Source organism: Procambarus clarkii, chromosome 57, assembly GCF_040958095.1.
Source record: "Procambarus clarkii isolate CNS0578487 chromosome 57, FALCON_Pclarkii_2.0, whole genome shotgun sequence".
In the NCBI taxonomy this organism is placed as follows: Eukaryota; Metazoa; Arthropoda; class Malacostraca; order Decapoda; family Cambaridae; genus Procambarus; species Procambarus clarkii.
Window position 1 is genome coordinate 8723319 of NC_091206.1, and position 19681 is coordinate 8742999.

The window sequence follows — 19681 nt, forward strand, 5'->3', positions numbered from 1 at the left end:
GACCGCTCAGAGTTGCTAAGAAAAGGTGACCATCTCACTGTACAAGGTTTGACACCATTGTTAAAGATTTCAGAATCTGAGATATTTATTATAAGGTATTTCGGATTATTTAGTTTTTCTACGATTTATTCTGTGGATAAATGCTGAATTATTTCCTGGTTAAAGCTTTTGTTCATTAGCCAAAAATCATCAAATTAGATAAAGTGAATAAATAAAATTTGCTAACAATAATTTTCATTCAAGGCAGATTAATCACATTCAATATAATATAACCATAAGAACTACAGAGATGAGAAAAGTCACTCTGAGGGCGAAAGTCAACCAGCATCAAGGAGTCAAGTAAACCAATCTAACAGCAATAAAATAACGCCACCGAACTTCACGTGTGACGCAGAATGCCCATTCCAAGGCCATTACCCCCTCCCCCTTATATCCTCCCCCCCCACCTGGGCTTACAACACGAAGGGCTGAACAACGTGGTCACTGGGACCAGGTGGTCTTCCTTACAGAGGTCTCCCACTACCTGTGTTACAATTGGCTAAATCTTGGACTTCCCTGGGTAGTGGTGATGGGCAGCCGGATGTCGGACTTGAAGTCGAAAATAAGAAACAGTTTGGATTGAACACTGGGCGTACCAACAAGATAGTCTCCATCAGTTGCTTGTCTCCATATGGTCTCCATATGTCAGTTGCTTAATTTAGGAACTATATTGTGGTCGGTCTCGAGCCCGTTGTTGATGTAACGATGTGAATTAAAAATTGTAACTCGTTCATCAAGACTGTAACATGCTTAGCTAAATGAATTTTGGGGTTCAGTCCCTGAGCCCAATATGTGCCTTCTAAACCCCTTTCCATTTCCGCCCACAGGATGGGTATAAGGTGCATCGTAAATTAACTAAACTAACAACAAGATGAACGACTGGATATCCAGATGAAGAGCGATCCCTGGCAGTCATGCGTGCCTGTGGTGGACGAGTACATATGAAATGTTGGCACTCGAACGAGCTGGAGGTTAAATAAACAAGTGATGGAAAGCGCATGTCGTTGAACAAGCATGTAGTAGAACAGACTGGTGGTTTAACGAGCAGGTAGTTAAACAAACAGGTGGCAGACCTCCAGGTTATTTAATAAGCATTTGATAAAACGATCAGGTTACGGACTATTCATGCCCATGCCACCTCTTGGTTGGCTTAATCTTTATCAATCAATCAAACGATCAGGTGCATTATAACGCTGGGGGAAGAACGATCAGGTTCCGCCAGGTCAAAGCATTTACTGTTACATGCGGAGTATAAAGACGAAACAGCTTTCGTCAAGTTCATCTACGATCCTCACTTTAGGACTCGCCTAAATCTTAAAGAAAAAAAGCCAGAGAATAAAACATTTATTAAGGTTTCATTCAGCCTCTCACGCCCTGATTTCTACCGAGAGTTGCCATTATAATATTGTTTATCTGTTCCAGGTCGAAGAATAATTGGCCTGTTTTACCAGGAAATCGAAGTTAATTAGCAGCAAGACGTCTACCTCGTCGTTAACAAAAGACTTCATTTAAGGAAGCATTTTAAGTGTGGTTGACATCCCTTAAATTATTATTTGATTCTACATTCCAAAAATTGCGACAATGAACTCATATTTTTATCCGTTGTTTTCCAGAAAGTCTTAATGGATGTTTTCATGAGAGTCTAATGACCGAGAACTTGGCTATGAACTAATGGTTTTGTCCCAGCTAATGGATATATTCTAGTAATAACATAAGGCTGTGCTCTATGTGGAACTATCCGGAACAGATATGTGTCAGGAAGCATCGTGTGCTGCAGAAAATCAATGTTTTATGCATATTTAACAGGAAATATTGTGTGTATTCCAGAAAGTCGAAGTCTTATGGGTATGTTCCAGAAAGCTTCGCTAGAGTGTCCGAAGAAGCAAATCTTACGGAAATGTTCCAGGAAGTCAGTCTGGGTAAATTCCTGGAAGCTGTGGTGTTAAAACTTCCTCCAGTTTCAATAACAAGTCACTAAATCAAAGTGAAGTCAATGGGTTTTCTTTTCCCAGGAAGTCAGTACGAGTGGCATCACACTGATCTTGTAAAATTCATTGGTATAACCTGGAATGTCTTGAAATATTTTTCGCTACATTTAATTAGGTTCCTATGGTACCATTTGTTCTAATGTAAGGCTAAAATTAGAACACTTTACCGGTTACGAAGAAATCCTTAGAGAAATATAGAAAACACAGATGGTATTTATTGCCGTTGCTTAGATTATTATTATTATTATTGCTCTTCATAATTTAATTACAATTATCAGCATTGTTAAACATATTAGTTATAATTTTTATTTTAATTATTATTATTATTGAGAAACTTACTACAATGCCGTAGTGCCTCAATGAAGGTGAATGAAAGACCCAATTTATGTTGAAGTGTATTACAAAGCAACTTCTCGGATGTAACCTACATACTTTCTCAAGGTGATGTATACAATAATTTGCAAATATTCTGCAGAATATTGTATACAATGCCTTGAGAACTGTACTGATGAAGGTAAGGTAAAAAATCCAGGGTTACATCCGATAATTTGGTTTTAAAACTTTTAACATTTATTGAGTCTTTCCTTCACTTTATTATCTTTATTAACCCCGTTTAACCCCGTTGAAAATTAGAGGTGCAATAGGGGCACTGAGAGAGGACTCTATCAACATCACAGACCGATGTCTTTTCAGCACTCTGCCTCTGGACATAAGGGGCATAAATGACTTACCTCTCACGGTATTCCGAAGAGAACTTGATAAACGCCATCAAAGGATACCGGATCAACCAGGCTCTGATTCATTCATCAGGCTGCGAGCAGCCGCAACGAACAGCCTGAATGACCAGATCAACAACCAGCAGGCCTGGTCAGACGATGTCTATCTTCGGAATTATAGCAAAGTAACCGAAAGTTAAAATTACTATTAATATTGTTATTATCTCTATTATCCTTATATAATCGAACACAAGAAAAGGACGATAGATTAAAACCCGGTCAATAAAACGGTAAACAAATCAATATGAGAATAGATATTATGCTGACACAAAGGTGAACAGGTTGAGAAGGGAAAGGTGTTGGGACGACAGGTGAGGTGACCCAGACACAAGCAAGGTTATCTGACCCTTAAGACCAAAGAATGGGACACACTTGCCATGAGAAGAGGTTAAGGTGGAGTAATGAGTGGATTTTCTGCTTGTGGGGAAGTCCCCAATGTATATATATATATATATATATATATATATATATATATATATATATATATATATATATATGCAACTGAAAACTCACCCCAGAAGTGACTCGAAACCATACTGCTAGAAGCACTCTGCATCTGGCGTACAGGACACTTTAACCACTCGACCAACACGACCGGACAAAAAAGGATGGTAGCCGAGATTAATTCCCCATCCCCCCGCCGGCAATCCGGTCGTGATGGTCGAGTGGTTTTGTCCGGACAAATTCTCGTACTAGAAAATGAAAGCGGCTCGCGAAAGTGACGTACTGTCCCGTTTTCTGTTATAGGCCCTCTGGTAGGTTAGGAGAGACCACTTTAAATTGACAGTTTACTTGACGATGGGAAACCTTAGGAGGACGGACTGCTCTAGAAGGGTGCGCAGTAAACATAGTAAACATTATTATGATTTTTGCTTGCAATGCAAAGCTAAGAGGAAAAAAACGTGCCGAACAGGACAACGGAATGTTCTCGGCCAGCCTGGTCAATGTACTTAGCTGATCTAAGACATCTATACTTAATTTTAACCTATGAAAATTTCATTTTGAAAATGAGCATAGGGCCTATGAGGTCATAAGATCAACACACAGTGAAGAGAAACCTTTCAAATTTTGAAAGCAGACAGCATTCAATATGCAAACAAAGTAAAGCTTAATTCTCTTTGCACCAACACAATAACCTCACTGTCATTCGTGAAACTGACTAAAATTCAAATATATTCCGAGAACATAAAAAAGGAGAATTTCAGAACACTCTACACTAGCTAAGATCTAGAATGTGCATTACTAGCGTGGAATCCAATCCAAAAGTAATATGAAGCGTATTTAGATTACATTCAGATGCATACCGCAAGCCAGAGACCCGAGGACACTGATACAGATACACTCAGAGCAGAGGCGACATAATCTCAGCAGACAAGGGTCTTAGAGACACTGAAGATGGTAAAGAAAAATCATTTATACAAATATTTGATTGTGGAATATGACGCGGATAAAAGTTTAAGGTTCAGGAGAGCATGGAGATAAGAATATAAAAAGATAATAAAAATAAGTGCAGAGGATCTATTGGCCCATACGTGGACGCTTCTATGTATATAGAAGCTACCCAAACTGATTGTAATACTAATTTAACAAACAATAATTGAGATTGTAGGCCTGTTGAACATAAGAATGAAGGTAACTGCTGAAGGCCTAATGGCCCATAGGAGGCAGCTCCTATTTATAACCACCCAATCTCATTCATACATATGTGTAACCTTCGCTTGAAGCAATAAAGGGATCCTACTTCTATTATGTTACGTGGTAATTGATTCCACATATCCACTGTTTCTTCCAAGACGAACTGTACAGTTGAGCGTGTCTACCTCTGACGACGCCAAAAGTGCGTAAATACAAGCGCCTTATAATAAGAAGGTAGCACAGCAGAAAACGTTACATGAAAGCCTTATCCTTATAAGCATTATAAAACGTTTTTAGTTTCCTAGACTTTTTATTATAAGAACAGGTATTCAGTTACAGAAAGTAATACACATAATTAAATCATAACTAAATAAATCCAAATACTGCTGACATTACTAAGAAAATATTATCTTCTCAGCGGCATATACACGTATTGATCCTCAGAATAATATAACTAATATTTCCTAAACTGCTTTAAAATGTAATTTAAATACTTTAAAAACACATCCTTTTGTTATTATTTAGATGACAAGATACATTCTCATTATTACTCGTTTATTATTAATGGCAACTCCATAGTCTCCTGAGACTGATGGATGCCTACTACTATTATTAATGTTTGGCACGAAGACGACTCACAAAAGCAAAAAACAACAAGACAGGAATCGTCCTGCTGAGCCCAGGAAGGTTTAGTGATGAGAGAGGACGGTGGGGCTCATAGTGGAGAGGCTAGTGGGGTGTGGGGATAGGTGGAGGGATGATGGTAGTAGGGGATGGTGGAGGGGTGGGAGGTGGAAGTTGGTCGACCCATAACTCCGGGTTGGGTACCAGCAACGCGGCGGGGGGTTCGCAACCTTGGAACGCAAGCGTGACCCAAGTTAAAAAGGTCCGCCTGACCAGCTTGGCACCTCGCATTTAAGACCCCGGATTGAGCTATCAGGTGCTTGATTAAGTTTCTGCAAATTGCGACGATGAGGGATTACAACCCACGAAGGCTAGACGGGGCGCTAAATCACGCTTATGAACTGGTGATCCGGGGCTCGGACGCCGACAGAGGGCATTGACGCGCCCCAGTACCGGGACGCCAGACTCAAAAGATCATTTTAATTTTCACTGAAATCGTTCCATTCTATTTATTTTATTTCTAGTAAAATATTATAGAATCTTCTACGTCTTATGCGAAGTGTTGATCGAGAAAAATGTACTAAACCAGACAGCGTCATGGAACGAGAAAATGTGCAGGCAACTACATAGGTATATTTACATAAGTATTCATGCCCAAGTTTACATGCACAAGTATACATACACAAGCTCATACACAACTATACCTACAAAATTATACCTAGACAAGTACCCAACTTCCTTATCAACAAAACAGTTATGTGTGTGAAATATTGTAATGTGAGTTCTGAAGCTCAGTAGTCCAAGTTTTAGGCTCACAACCAAGAGGAAACCGAGTTAGATACACTGACAGGGAAGGAGAATGCTAGGCTCAGCTCACCTAGCAGTTAACTAGGTACCGTGGAGTTAAGAAACTATTCTGGGTTGCTACTTCATGAAGGTCAGAAGTGGCCAAGGAAGACCTCGGTAGGGCTAAGTGCAGGGCTTTAAGTTTGCTGTCAGGGCGCCTGACAGCTGGGTGGACAGCGCTCCGGATTCGTAGTCCTGAGGTTCCTGGTTCGATCCCCGGTGGAGGCGGAGACATATGGGCAAAATGTTTCTTTCACGCTGATGCCCCTGTTAGTTAGTAGTAAATAGGTACCTGAGAGTCAGACAGCTGCTACGGGCTGCTTCCTGGGGTAGAAGTCTGGTTGAGGACCGGGCCGCGGGGACACGAAGCCCCGAAATCATGATTTATATATATATATATATATATATATATATATATATATATATATATATATATATATATATATATATATATATATATATATATAACAGACAGCTAGTGTGTGTGTGCGCACACACACACACGTCTGTCTGCATCTGTACCTCTTGTCTGACTTCATTCATCTAAAAATGTTAAATCTGTATTTCCTACTGCACAGGTGGGAAAGACAGATAGTAATTTAGACGGAAAATCTTATAACTGGTTCCAAATCTACACACAGAAATAACACGACATGAGACCAGGAGGCATGGCAAGAGGCGCAAAATAGCCCCACTCAAAAGCAGAGGTGCAATAGGCACCCAGAGAGAGAACTCAATCAACATCAAAGGCCCAAGACTTTTCAACACATTCCTGGCATAACTAACCGACCTCTCGCAGTGTTCAAAAGAGAACTTGATAAGCACCTTCAAAGGATATGTGATCAATCAGTTGTGACTCTTATGTCAGGCTGCGAGCAGCCGAATCAAAGAGTCTGGTTGATCAAACTGGCAACCAAGAGGCCTGGTCAGAGACCGGCCCGCGGGAGCATTGGCCCCCAAAATCGTCAAAAGATAGGTAGGAAGTTATCGGTGTTGCATATCTGTCTTCGTTTGTCTTGCATGTCCTTCATTATCTAAGCTGTATGTATGTGTCCAAATCTATTCTCAATGTCTGTCTAAATCTATTCTGAATGTCGGTCTTAATCTGTGCTACATGTCTATGTCTTTATATGTGCAGCATATCAGTAATTTATTTCCTTCCCTCCGTCAACCTTACATATTTTTTTGTCAATAATATATTTATTTATAGGTATTACTTGTCTATTAATATTCCTGTTTTAATAATGCCATCATTTTTTATAAATTCACCCCCCCCACATTAACGTAAAATTTGCTTTCTCAGCGCAAACAATAATTTATGCAAATTTTATGCCACGGTGCTAGCCGAAAACACAGATCTGAACTACTGAACACCATGACATGAGCACCATTTTTAGCGTAATCGCGTTGTTTAGTATGAAGCGGCCTCACCAACCCACTGTTGCCTGTAGCATAATTCCAATCTTATCAGTAATTAATAAGAATAATAACTTAGGATAGAGCGATTAAGTGAGATGAATTTGTCGACTCTATAGCTCGTGGCTTATATAATGGCTTGAGTGTGTTCTTTAATAGGAACGTCTATTATTTATGTCTGAATCTGGATATCGCTGTTTAGTAAACATTCGCTCGTCACACGGGATGGGTATGGGGTGCATAATAGAGAAAGAAATTGAAAATAACACAGTAATGGAAGTAATAACACAGTAATAACACAATAAAGAAGTCAGTAATGGCATGCTAGGGGTAGTTCTTTTATGTTTAGAAGACGATCATAGACATTGGTTTGTTTATGTTTTAGACAAACCAGCTAGTACCAAATTACATATATTTCTTTCTAGATAGATTATTATTGATAGAAAAGAATCAATTATATTAGGAAAATGATTTACAGACTTAGTCTCTCTCTCTCTCTCCCTAGTTATGTTAGGTTTGGATAGGTTAGGTTAAGTTTGATGAAATTTATATGTTAATTTTATCTTGCATGACATAAAATCGCAATCATATATAATGGAAAGAAAACTTAATCATTTTATATAAAAAAAAACTGGGAAAATACAATATTTATCGAAAATTCGGCTTGTTTTGGGGGTTCAGTCCCTGAGCCCATTATGTACCTCTGTAAGCCTTTCCTCTGCCGGGCACGGGATGGGTATGGGGTGTATAATAAATGAACTAGGCAACTCTGGCTAATAAGTACGATATTATTATTATATATATATATATATATATATATATATATATATATATATATATATATATATATATATATATATATATATGTTGTACCTAGTAGCCAGAACGTCGTACTCGGCCTACTATGCAAGGACCGAATTGCCTAATAAGCCAAGTTTTCCTGAAGTTATATATTTTTCAATATTTTTTTCTTATTAAATGATAAAGCTATCCATTTCATTATGTATGAGTTCATTTATTTTATATTTGAGTTAAAAATAATGTAGATATATGACCGAACCTAACCAACCCTACCTAACCTATCTTAACATAACCTAAACTAACACGATTAAGTCAATAATTTATGTTCTTAATATAATATAATAATAATAATTCAAATAAGCTAATTGGAAACAATTTATTGAAAAAAAAGAAAATCTCTCGGCCTATTAGGCAAATCGGGCCTTGCATAGTAGGCCGACAAGCGTGTTCTGGCTACTAGGTACGACATATATATATATATATATATATATATATATATATATATATATATATATATATATATATATATATATATATATATATATATATTATATATATATATATATATATATATATATATATATATATATATATACATACATACATGTATACAAATACGTCTTTACATTACCTCTGGATTCACAACTTATTGTTCTTAATACTTATATGGCATAACTCCACAATGTCTCTCTCTCCCTCCCTCCCTCCTCTCTCTCTCTCTCTCTCTCTCTCCCTCTCATTTTCTCATTGTTTTAGTCTTACGCTGGGGACTCTAATATTCTTGTCTCCCTGTGAGCCGGTGCTATATTCTTGTGTTATTCTTTATCCCTTATCCTCTCCTCTACATCATTCTGCCGCAGTCTGGCTTGGGTCTGGCTCCTGGCCCCCCGTGACGTCACTGGACAGCAGAAGCCCTGGACCCCATGTTGCTGTCGCCCCCCTGCAGCCCAGACCCCCCCCTCCCTCCTGCGGCCCTCCCCCCTGTGGCCCAACACCCCTTGTGGCTCATATCCCCCCCCTGCGGCCCAGACCCCACCTCCAATGGCCCTCTCCCCCCTCACTCCTTGTCTCTGTTCCTCAAACTCTTTTTCTCCTCTTCCTCCTCGAGTTATCTTTTATTTTATTCCTGTATTCCTACTGCTTCTGCTTTTCTTTGTCCTGTTGAGCCTCATATTTTTTCCATCTTTTTTATTCAATTTTTTTTTCTCCTCCCTTTTCTCATCCTTTTCTCCTCTTCCCTCTCTCAATTCTCTCACTGTCCTCGCCTCCACTTTCTATTTCTAGACTTCAGCCTCTTTCTTCTCTTCATTCTCATTATTGTTTCTTCCTTATATTTTTACATTTCGTCGACCTGTTCTCCATAGTCTTCATTTTCCTCCTTGTCTTCCTGTCTACCCCTCCTTTTCTTCCTCCTCTAGGGCTCCTACACCCTGCTCGAGTCCTCGGTTAGGCCAGCTTAAGATGAGAATCTAAATTGCAAGTAATCCTCAATGATAGAGTTCTGCAATCCTTCATGCCCGCTTCGGAACTCTGCGCGGTCCGGCTCTGAGCCGCTGGTCGTAATCTGTGTTCCAGGTACTTGGTCAGGTCTCTGCCTGTGTTCCAGGTACTTGGTCAGGTCTCTGCCTGTGTTCCAGGTACTTGGTCAGGTCTCTGCCTGTGTGCCAGGTACTTGGTCAGGTCTCTACCTGTGTGCCAGGTACTTGGTCAGGTCTCTACCTGTGTTCCAGGTACTTGGTCAGGTCTCTACCTGTGTTTCAGGTACTTGGTCAGGTCTCTGCCTGTGTTCCAGGTACTTGGTCAGGTCTCTACCTGTGTTTCAGGTACTTGGTCAGGTCCCTGCCTGTGTTCCAGGTATTTTGTCAAGTTTCTAGTTGCATTTATTTTTCTGTGTCAGGTCCCTGGCTGTATAAACGTTCTTCATCAGGTCCCTGTCTGTGCTACAGTTCTTTTTAGGGGTGTTAGGTTGTAGCAGTCTTCCTGACTATGTCTTGATGTCTTCTTCCGTCGTCATGTGCGTCACCATTTCCTTGGTCAAGTCATTGTCTAGGCTTCTGTTCCTTCTGTAGGTTCCAGTCTGGGATCCTGTTCATTTAAAAGATGCTGTTATGGGTTCCAGCTCCTCCAGTAGAGGCCTCTGTCTGGGCTCCAGCTCCTCCAGTAGGGGCCTGTCTGGACTCCAGGTCCTCCAGTAGAGGCCTGTCTGGGCTCCAGCTCCTCCAGTAGAGGCCTGTCTGGACTCCAGGTCCTCCAGTAGAGGCCTGTCTGGGCTCCAGCTTCTCCAGTAGAGGCCTGTCTGGACTCCAGGTCCTCCAGTAGAGGCCTGTCTGGGCTCCAGCTCCTCCAGAAGAGGACTGTCTGAGATTCGGTTCGATGGACAGGAAACTATATGGTGTTTCTTTACCTTCACCAGATTGCTTTCTGGGGTTTTCCTTGATCTTACAAATGCTAGCATTTACACCTTCTCATCTTCCTATATATATATATTGCGTCGACCTCTTCCTCCACCTCCGGAGGGATACTAAGAAGAATACTCTTCTTCGTATTCATTTTCGTCCTAGTCTTCCTGCCTCCTCTTTCATTACTCCTATTTCCCAAACCCTTATTCATTCCTATTCATCTCGCCTCTCCCTTCTTTGCCTCTCTCACCTGCCATTTTCCTCCCCACCCTTTCCCTTTATCATACTTTATTTACTACCTCTCTATCCCTCTCATTCTCTTCCTCTCTCTCTCTCCCTCCCTGAGTTCGTTTTCTCTCTATGTCTGCTTCTCTTCTCTCCCTCACGGGGTCCAGGTAGAGGGAAGAAACCAGGTTGGTGTAACAGCGTTGCCCTCCCGCAGTGAGGAGACAGCACCCATCCTGCAGGCGGGAGGGAGGGAGAGAGGGAGAGTGTGATTAAGGGAGGGAGGGAGGAAGAGTATGACTGAGGGAAAGAGACAGGAAAGAAGGAAGACAGAGATGGAGGTATCATTGGAGTTAGGGTGAGAGGCATGGGGGAAGACAGGGAGAGGAACAAGATAGAAGGCAGGAAGAAGAGAAAGGGGAAGGAAGGCAGAATGAGAGGCAGTAAGAGAACCCAGGGAGAAAGGTAGGGTAGGGTCAGGGAGGTAGGGAGAAGGCTTATCGAGTGGTCCGATTATGTGTATAAAAGAGAGAAAGAGAGAAGAGAAAGATAAAGGGAAATGAGGGAGGAAAAGGAGAAAGAGCGATGGATGAGAAAGCAGGGGTACCTGCATGAGAAATGGAACTAATGAGAAGAGAGGAATTGTTAATATTGAATCATTACCTGGGATGGATGCTGAACAAGAAGGAGTTCAAGTTCAAGAATATTGTTTGAGACAAGAATAAAAATACATCTCAAAGGGATAGAACAGCTTAGGCTATTTCTACCCCCTTGAACAAGGAGTCAGCGGTGGGACAAGTGGCTGAATCAGCAGCAATAAATTGGTTATGTGAGGAGAGAGAGAGGGAGAGATTAATGGGGGAGGAAAGAGAAGAAAGCAGAAAAAGGAACGAAGAATTGAGGAAAAAAGGTGAGAAAAAGTAAAATTGAGAAAAATTAACTAAAAATAATATATGTTCTTTTTAGTTAGAAACAATTTTGAATGAATTAAAAAGTTATAATGAACGAAAATATGTGAGGAGATACAGCAGAGACGCCTATTTGTCAAAGCCTTACAGAGGCATATTTTACAATACACAAGGTTCCTACTCAGTGTGGCACAGTAAGGCACAATGTGGCATTGTGTGGCACAGTGTGGCACATGGCCTGAGGTATGACACACGAAGAGCGAAGAAAAATATCGTGAAGTTCCAGACAGGGTGTCGCATAGGGTTAGTGTCTCATGACTGCTATTAACTTGACTTGCTGTTAGAGACAGACACGAGGAGAGACAGTAGACTGCAGGACCCTATTGTGCTTAGTTTTGGGCCCAACGCCATAAGAACATACAGCCCCGCTCCTGTGCCAGGTGAGTACGACGGGCTCACCATAGCCCGTGCTGCTTGAAACTTTCTGTTCCGAGTAGCTGAATCTTTAACAACAACAACAACTATTGGCATGAAGTAACTCTTTATACCTCACATAGGAATTCTCTCTCAGTGGAGCGACTTGACCGAGTGAACATACATAAAAAATCTATTCTTGAAATCAGTGCTTAATGGAGATACTTAGTCTTCTATAGGTACCGAGCCTACAGAAGCCAGCCCAGTTTCCAAATCTATGGAAGTGCCATGGGAAAAAAAAATGGAAAACAAGGGCAAGCAAGACTGAGGAATACGTTTGGATTGACATACATGGAGAGTTAAAATAGGAGCCAAGGGTAAGTGGACAAAGGTGAGAGGGGCAAATGTGAGGAGGCAAGGGGGTAAGGAAGCAAGGTAGAGGAAGAAAGGGTGAGGAGGGGATAAGAGTGAAGTATCAAGGGTGCAATGAAAAGATCGACTGAGTACATTTCCTTGTAAAGATGAGAAGGGAGAGAGGAGATAGGAGGGGAGGGTTAGACAGTGATGAGAGATGCTCTGCCACACCACACAACACCCCAACTCACAACACCCCAACTCACAACATCCCAACTCACAACACCCCACCACGCTAAGCCACACCCCACCTGACACCAGGGGTACATAAAGATACACATCCTGATCTCGCTACCTCTCAAAACGACCGTATTGACCGGCCCAAGAGCACACTATTGTCTCAACTACTGCAGGCCGTGCTCTGTGCTGATCATATATGGTCAATAATATTAAATGTTATTATCCATATGTACTCAATACATATATCTTCCGTGCAGTTTATTCGTTTGATCTCCTGTCATTGAATTGTGATGAAATATGTTCTTGATGTCATGTAATTTCTATTGTATATCACCACACATAATCCTGATATCATATATCTTGATTACTTTTAATCCTCATGCAATGTAATCTTGCTCACTTTCAATCCAGGTGTCTTATTATCATGATATCCTATAATTCAGAGATAACAGTCCACTAATTAATAATACATTTTCACAATCTCCATAATATAGGTTTTAAGTTACACAAAAAATCAAATAAGGAAAGCTGTCTATCAAGACAGTAATGATCTATGGATCCCCATCAATGCTTGCAAATGCAAGACTGCAATATTTTATTACTAGTATTAAAACTGATATATAGAAAGATATTTACAAAATCAATAAATTCTATGAAACTATGCTATAGTGTGTTATTTCTTGCTGTATTTAGCTGTAATACAAGCATATTCATTGTATATATAATAAATCAAATTTCGCTACGAAACCTACAGGAAGCATCGTCCTCTAATATTTTGCCAGTGTCATAGGCCTCAAGGTAGGCCTATGACCTACGTAGGCCTACCCTATGGCTCAAACTTCCACACTACAGCATATTGTCCGGTTCATTTGAGGCTGATGGAGTTTATTTGAGCTGTGGGTTCGAATGCAGTTAAAAATTGAATCTATATTTTTAAAGAATCTGTTTCTCTTCAATTTCCCATTCAGGCAACATTTCCCGTCTTCTTACCTCTCTCATTCCCTGCCTTTCACTCTCCCTCTCCTTCCATGCCTCTTTCCCTCCGTTCCTCTCATTATCCTTTACCTATCCTTCCTTCCACGTTGCTGCTGGTGATGTCACCAAGCAGCAGAAGCCTTAAGTCCCATGTTGCTGTCGCCCCCCCGCGGCCCTATCTCCTCTCTCTAATATTCTCCTCTCTCTCTCTCTCTCTCTCTCTCTCTCTCTCTCTCTCTCTCTCTCTCTCTCTCTGACTCCTTTTCAACTTCCTATCTCCGTGTCCTCTCCCAATCTGTTTCTTACCCCCATCCGCCCAATATCTCCTTCGCGTCTCTGATTTCTCTATTCGCTCTTACTCCTTATTCAGCGTTTATTTCTGTGGTGTTCATGTGTGTCAGCGTTCATTCACTTGCTTCTTTCCCTTTTTCCTTCCATTATTTCTTTTTTCTTATCATTTCATCTACTTTGCATCCCTTCTGCCTCCTCCCCCTCCTCCAACCTCGTTTAACGTCTCCTTTTCTTTCTACTTGTTTATTTCTCCTTTCCGTCTCTATATTTTCTTATTTCCCCTTCTTTCTGTATCTTCATTTATTTCCCTTTCTTTCAGTATCCCCACTCTTTCTTCAGTATCCCCACTCTTTCTTCAGTATCCCCACTCTTTCTTCAGTATCCCCACTCTTTCTTCAGTATCCCCACTCTTTCTTCAGTATCCCCACGCTTCCACTACATATAAGGGGCATAACTGGCCGACCCCTCACATTGTTGAAGCGAGAACTGGATAAGCACCTAAAAAGGATACCTGATCAACCAGGCTGTAATTCGTATGTCAGGCTGCTAGCAGCCGCGTCCAACAGCCTGGTTGATCAGTCAAACAACCAGGAGGCCTGGTCGACGACCGGGCCGCGGAGACGCTAAGCCCCGGAAGCACCTCAAGGTAACCTCAAGGTAGGTAAATAATTCACTGTAAACCTATGTAAACTTACGAAACTATACATATACTAAAACGACATTTACGAATAAAATGTTTTAATTTTAATGAGCTACGGCTGTAGGGATCGTCTCTCTTACCAGTACGATATCAGGTATCGTCCCTTCTAACAATACGATATTAGGTATTACCTCTCCTTCTAATGATATATTGTAAATTGTCTCTTGCAGCAGAATGATAATAGTTCATTTCTCCTATCAGTACGATAATAGGCATCGTATCTTCGACCAGTTTAATATTAGTATTGTATCTACTGTTACAACTGTTGATTCTATTGATTCTGTTGCTGGTGCTGCAAGATGCCGTTGCTCTTAGAATGAGTAGTTGTGTAGTTTCTATCTTAATACACATGTACTATTACAACTATCACCATTACTACTAATACTACTACTTCTACCCACTTCTAACGCAACCACAACTCCTAGTAACACTGCTATTAAACCACCTATACTCACTGTGCTTCTCAGACCGTGTTGGCTGCCTGTGTGCTACAATAGTTTCAAAATTGTAATTCAAACATTGGATGTTACATGTAAATATGTGTGCGTATACTCACCTAGTTGTGCTTGCGGGTGTTGAGCTCTGGTTCTTTGTTCCCGCCTCTCAACTGTCAATCAACTGATTTACAGATTTCTGAGCCTACTGGGCTCTATCATATCTACACTTGAAACTGTGTATGGAGTCAGCCTCCACCACATTACTATAAATATAACCAACTATGTGTGTGTGTGTACTCACCTAATTGTACTCACCTAATTGGGCTTGTGGGGGTTGAGCTTTGGCTCTTTGGTCCCGCCTCTCAACTGTCAATCAACTGGTGTACAGATTCCTGAGCCTACTGGGCTCTATCATATCTACATTTGAAACTGTGTACATAATTGTGTGTGTGTGTGTGTGTGTGTGTGTGTGTGTGTGTGTGTGTGTGTGTGTGTGTGTGTGTGTGTGTGTTTACTAGTTGTGTTTTTACGGGGGTTGAGCTTTGCTCTTTCGGCCCGCCTCTCAACTGTCAATCAACTGTTTACTAACTACTTTTTTTTTTTTTTTTTTTTCCACACCACACACACACACACACACCCCAGGAAGCAGCCCGTGACAGCTGACTAACTCCCAGGTACCTATTTACTGCTAGATAACAGGGGCATTCAGGGTGAAAGAAACTTTGCCCAATTGTTTCTGCCTCGTGCGGGAATCGAACCCGCGCCACAGAATTACGAATCCTGCGCGCTATCCACCAGGCTACGAGGCCCCCTTCCCCCTGTGTGTGTGTGTGTGTGTGTGTGTGTGTGTGTGTGTGGTCAACACGTTACCCAGGCCGGGGTGCAGCACCTTCAGCCATTTGTTACAGCAATCTGCGAGAGGTCACTATCTCCGCTCTCCCATCTTTACCACTCCTTAGCCCAGGCAATAAGTTTTCAATCAAGAATAATGGCAATAATAATAATAAAAAGACATGACTACCTGTTACAGAAGCAAGGCTGTTAAGTGAGGCCAAAATACGGTGGGCAGGATAGGGAGAGATAAGCCCTCCGTGGTACAGCAGGAGAGTAGGGGGGATGGTGGTAGTTAGTGAGGTGTGGGTTGATGTGGTGGTGGTGGTAGTGGTGGTAATTGCTGAGGCTGGTTCCGGGTGATGGCTCGTGGGTTTTGCGTGGGTGGGAGAGTGGAAGCTGGTGGGGTTTTGCGTGGGTGGGAGAGTGGAAGCTGGTGGGGTTTGGCGTGGGTACAGATGGAGGCTGTTGGGTTTGCCTGAGTTGGTGTGGATCCTGGGTTGCATTTTTGAGTGGATGGTTAAGGAAGCTGGGTTTTTGTGTGGTTGGGTTTGGGTGGTCAATGGTGGGTTTCATGTTGGGGAGAGTGGGTATGGATGAATTTGGCTAGTTGACGTGGTAGGGCGTGGTATAACTCATCACCTAATTGATTGGTGATGAGTTATGAATGTAGTTTCGTTAGCTGATGTAGTGGTGCTGATGGGTGAGGGAAAGGGGGGGGGGTGTTGAGGCTGGTGGGCCTCGTGTAGATGGTGACTGGGATGTGGTTGCGGTGATTGCATTCATGGTGTTGGGTGTTGGTAGATTGGTACGGAAATAACATTAAAGACAACGTGAGTTATAATAATAACATTAATAATCATATTTGAGATAATCCCAAGGACCAAAGAACTTCCAGAGCAGCAGAAATACTCCCTAACAACGCCACAAGATATCGTCCGACAGCTACCAGAAGAGCCTAAACAGCTCCCAGTAGAGCCTATACCGCTCCCAGAAGAGCCTATACCGCTCCCAGAAGAGCCCATACCGCTTCCAGAAGAGCCCATACAGCTTCCCGTACCTTATACTTTCCTCCAGCGGCGTCTGTCTACGTCGCTCACGCGTGAGATCCGTAGATATTCTCCGTGGGATAAAGATCTCCAAAGACGTGGCGAGCTTGGCGGCCAAGACTCCCCAAAGCCTGGTTTCTGGAGGAGCGATGAAGATGGAGCCAAATGAAGTGTTGTGGGGGATGTTTTCCAGTGGGCGGATGTGGGCAGCGTTGAGGTGGGGGTGAAGGGGAATTGAGGTGGGTGAATGGAGGAGTGAAGGTTCTGAAGATGGGTTGAGAGAAGTGAAGGGTAGATATTATAGGAAAGAAGGGGAATATATGGAGGGATAATGGTGAATTTGGAGGGAAGGGTTAAGGGGTAAGGGGGGACAATACTAGCAGAAAGGGGAGGTCATCTTTAAATGAAAGGGTAGGGAGCGAGGCTGGAGATATACTTGGGAGCAAAGAAAAGGTGTCTGGGAAGGGTTGGGATAGAGAGAAGTTAATGTAGGTTATTTCAAAAGGAAAATTAGTTTCAGTGTTGGTAATGTACTTTCTCCCTGTTGTTCCTAAGTCATGTTAAATAATGGTAGTGATGAACGCCAGTCAAGTTCTTGGACACGGAGTAGAGAACCATAAGTAACAGACTATTTCTTGATAACATTTTACCAAAAAACAAATAAGTGATGAGCTTAAAACTAAGATTTTACATTTAGATAAAAAGACATTTAACCCTCCCTCCAACCCTTCAAAAAGGAGAAAAAAACTAATATCGTTTGGGTGTTTGTGTAAACCGTTCTTATCACAACGCGGCTCCCTTCAATCGACTCCTGGACAGTGAATGATTTTGCATTACCTGAAGCCTTACGTTTGATGCTCTGAGTTCTGAGAGATGTTCGTCTTTGTGATAACCAAGAGAAACAGTCCCCTGTGACCCGCTTGCACAACGTATAAATAGTTATTATGTGTGTAGTTGAGACTAGAGCTCACAGGCTATACCAATCGAAGCTGTTCTTCATATATATTAAAAAATATCATTGTAACATGAGAAAAATGGTGACCAATGTACGTGTGTGCAGTCATTGAGGGTTTACTGTTACCATATAAATGATTTGTTACTGGGTATTAACAGAACAAATTATTGCTGAAAATGAATGGATGAATGATTAGACTCGTGACTGCGTGTATTTTTATGGTAGTGTTAGTTGTGAATGCTTGATGGTGGTGATATTGGCGGTGGTGGTGTCAGTGGTGATGTTGGTAGTTGTGGTGGTGGGTGTAGTGATGGTGGTGGTAAGGGAATGGTGGGAGGCTATGATGGTGGTGGTGGTGACAGGAGCAGGATGAGCAAAGGAAGCAGTGATGGTCATATGAGAAAGGAGGCCTGTAGAGTAGGGATGTTGATGATATTGATAGTAATGGTAGTGGTCTAATGGGAGTGGATGGCTGTGTGTAAGGGTATGTCTGGTGGTGGTGGAGGTAGCTGTGGTGGTGCTGGTGATGTCCTCTGTCCATCTCATCTCAACAAAGTGTCCCATTCATCTCGGCCTTTTTAACGATGGTCGCATAACATGGACATCGTCCATTATTCAAATCGAGTACTAGAATGTCCACCATCACAATACACACACACACACATAAAGGGGAAATATGAATGCTAAGCTCGGACCATCCGCCAGCCTCCTCTGTAGGAACCCTGAGCATCGAGGGACGACCCGTGTAAATTCCCATTTCCTCGACATGTTGAATTATCTAAACGAACACTCGTTTATAACGAACCGTGCCCTTTATCTCTCACTATAACAGCTGTCTCTCACTAGAATCTAATATATCTACACATATTAATTATACAAGTGCCGTATATCTTCAAAACGCCAATGGAAGATAATTCAGAAAACTGTAAATCTTGATGTAAACAAGAACAGAAAATGGTTAAGGATGCGCCCGACTTTAGGGTTTGTGACGCGCGGGATGAGTTAGATGAGATAAAATAAGATGTTGATAAGATAGAGAGGATAATCGCTTCGACTGCAGGGGACACACCGACCCGCACTCACCGGCACAGTTAATTTCGTTGATTTCGGCGGCGTTTTAGAATTTACAGCCTAGAGATTGGTACACTAAAAGGCCGTTTTCATACTCTTCCCTCTGTCGCTGGATATTGGTAAGTCAAGCAATGGAAACTTCGACTAATCGCACTTCAGAAGATTCTTTTTAACGCGTGATATTGCAATCAGGAAGTCAGGTACACAAGATTAGATGAAGGTGGAGAAGCAGATCATTTAGCTTTGATTATCGGGCGACAGTTGACAGGGGCGGTGGTGGCCCCACTGGTGGAGGTTGGAGAAGCACTTGATTCCGGTTGACGGGTCGAGGTGACATATTCCTCTTGACCAGACCTTTGTCCTGCCTGTGTCGGTACCATCCTCCTCTTCTTCCTCCTCCTCCTTCTCCTCCTCCTCACACTCTTCCTTCCCCCCCCCCCCCACCCTCCACGACCCTCAACCCTCTCCCTCCGGCTATATCACCTTGTCCCTACACTCCACACAGCACCACCACCACACCCATACAACCACACCACCATACCACACCCAAATCACCACGACATAACCGCCACCACTATACAATATAATAACCAATTGAGCTTATTTAAATATCACAACCGCACAACATATCCATATAACCACCACGTTTCAACCACACCCACGTAACAATCACACAACCCCCCTCTCCCTCTCAAATCACAAAACCC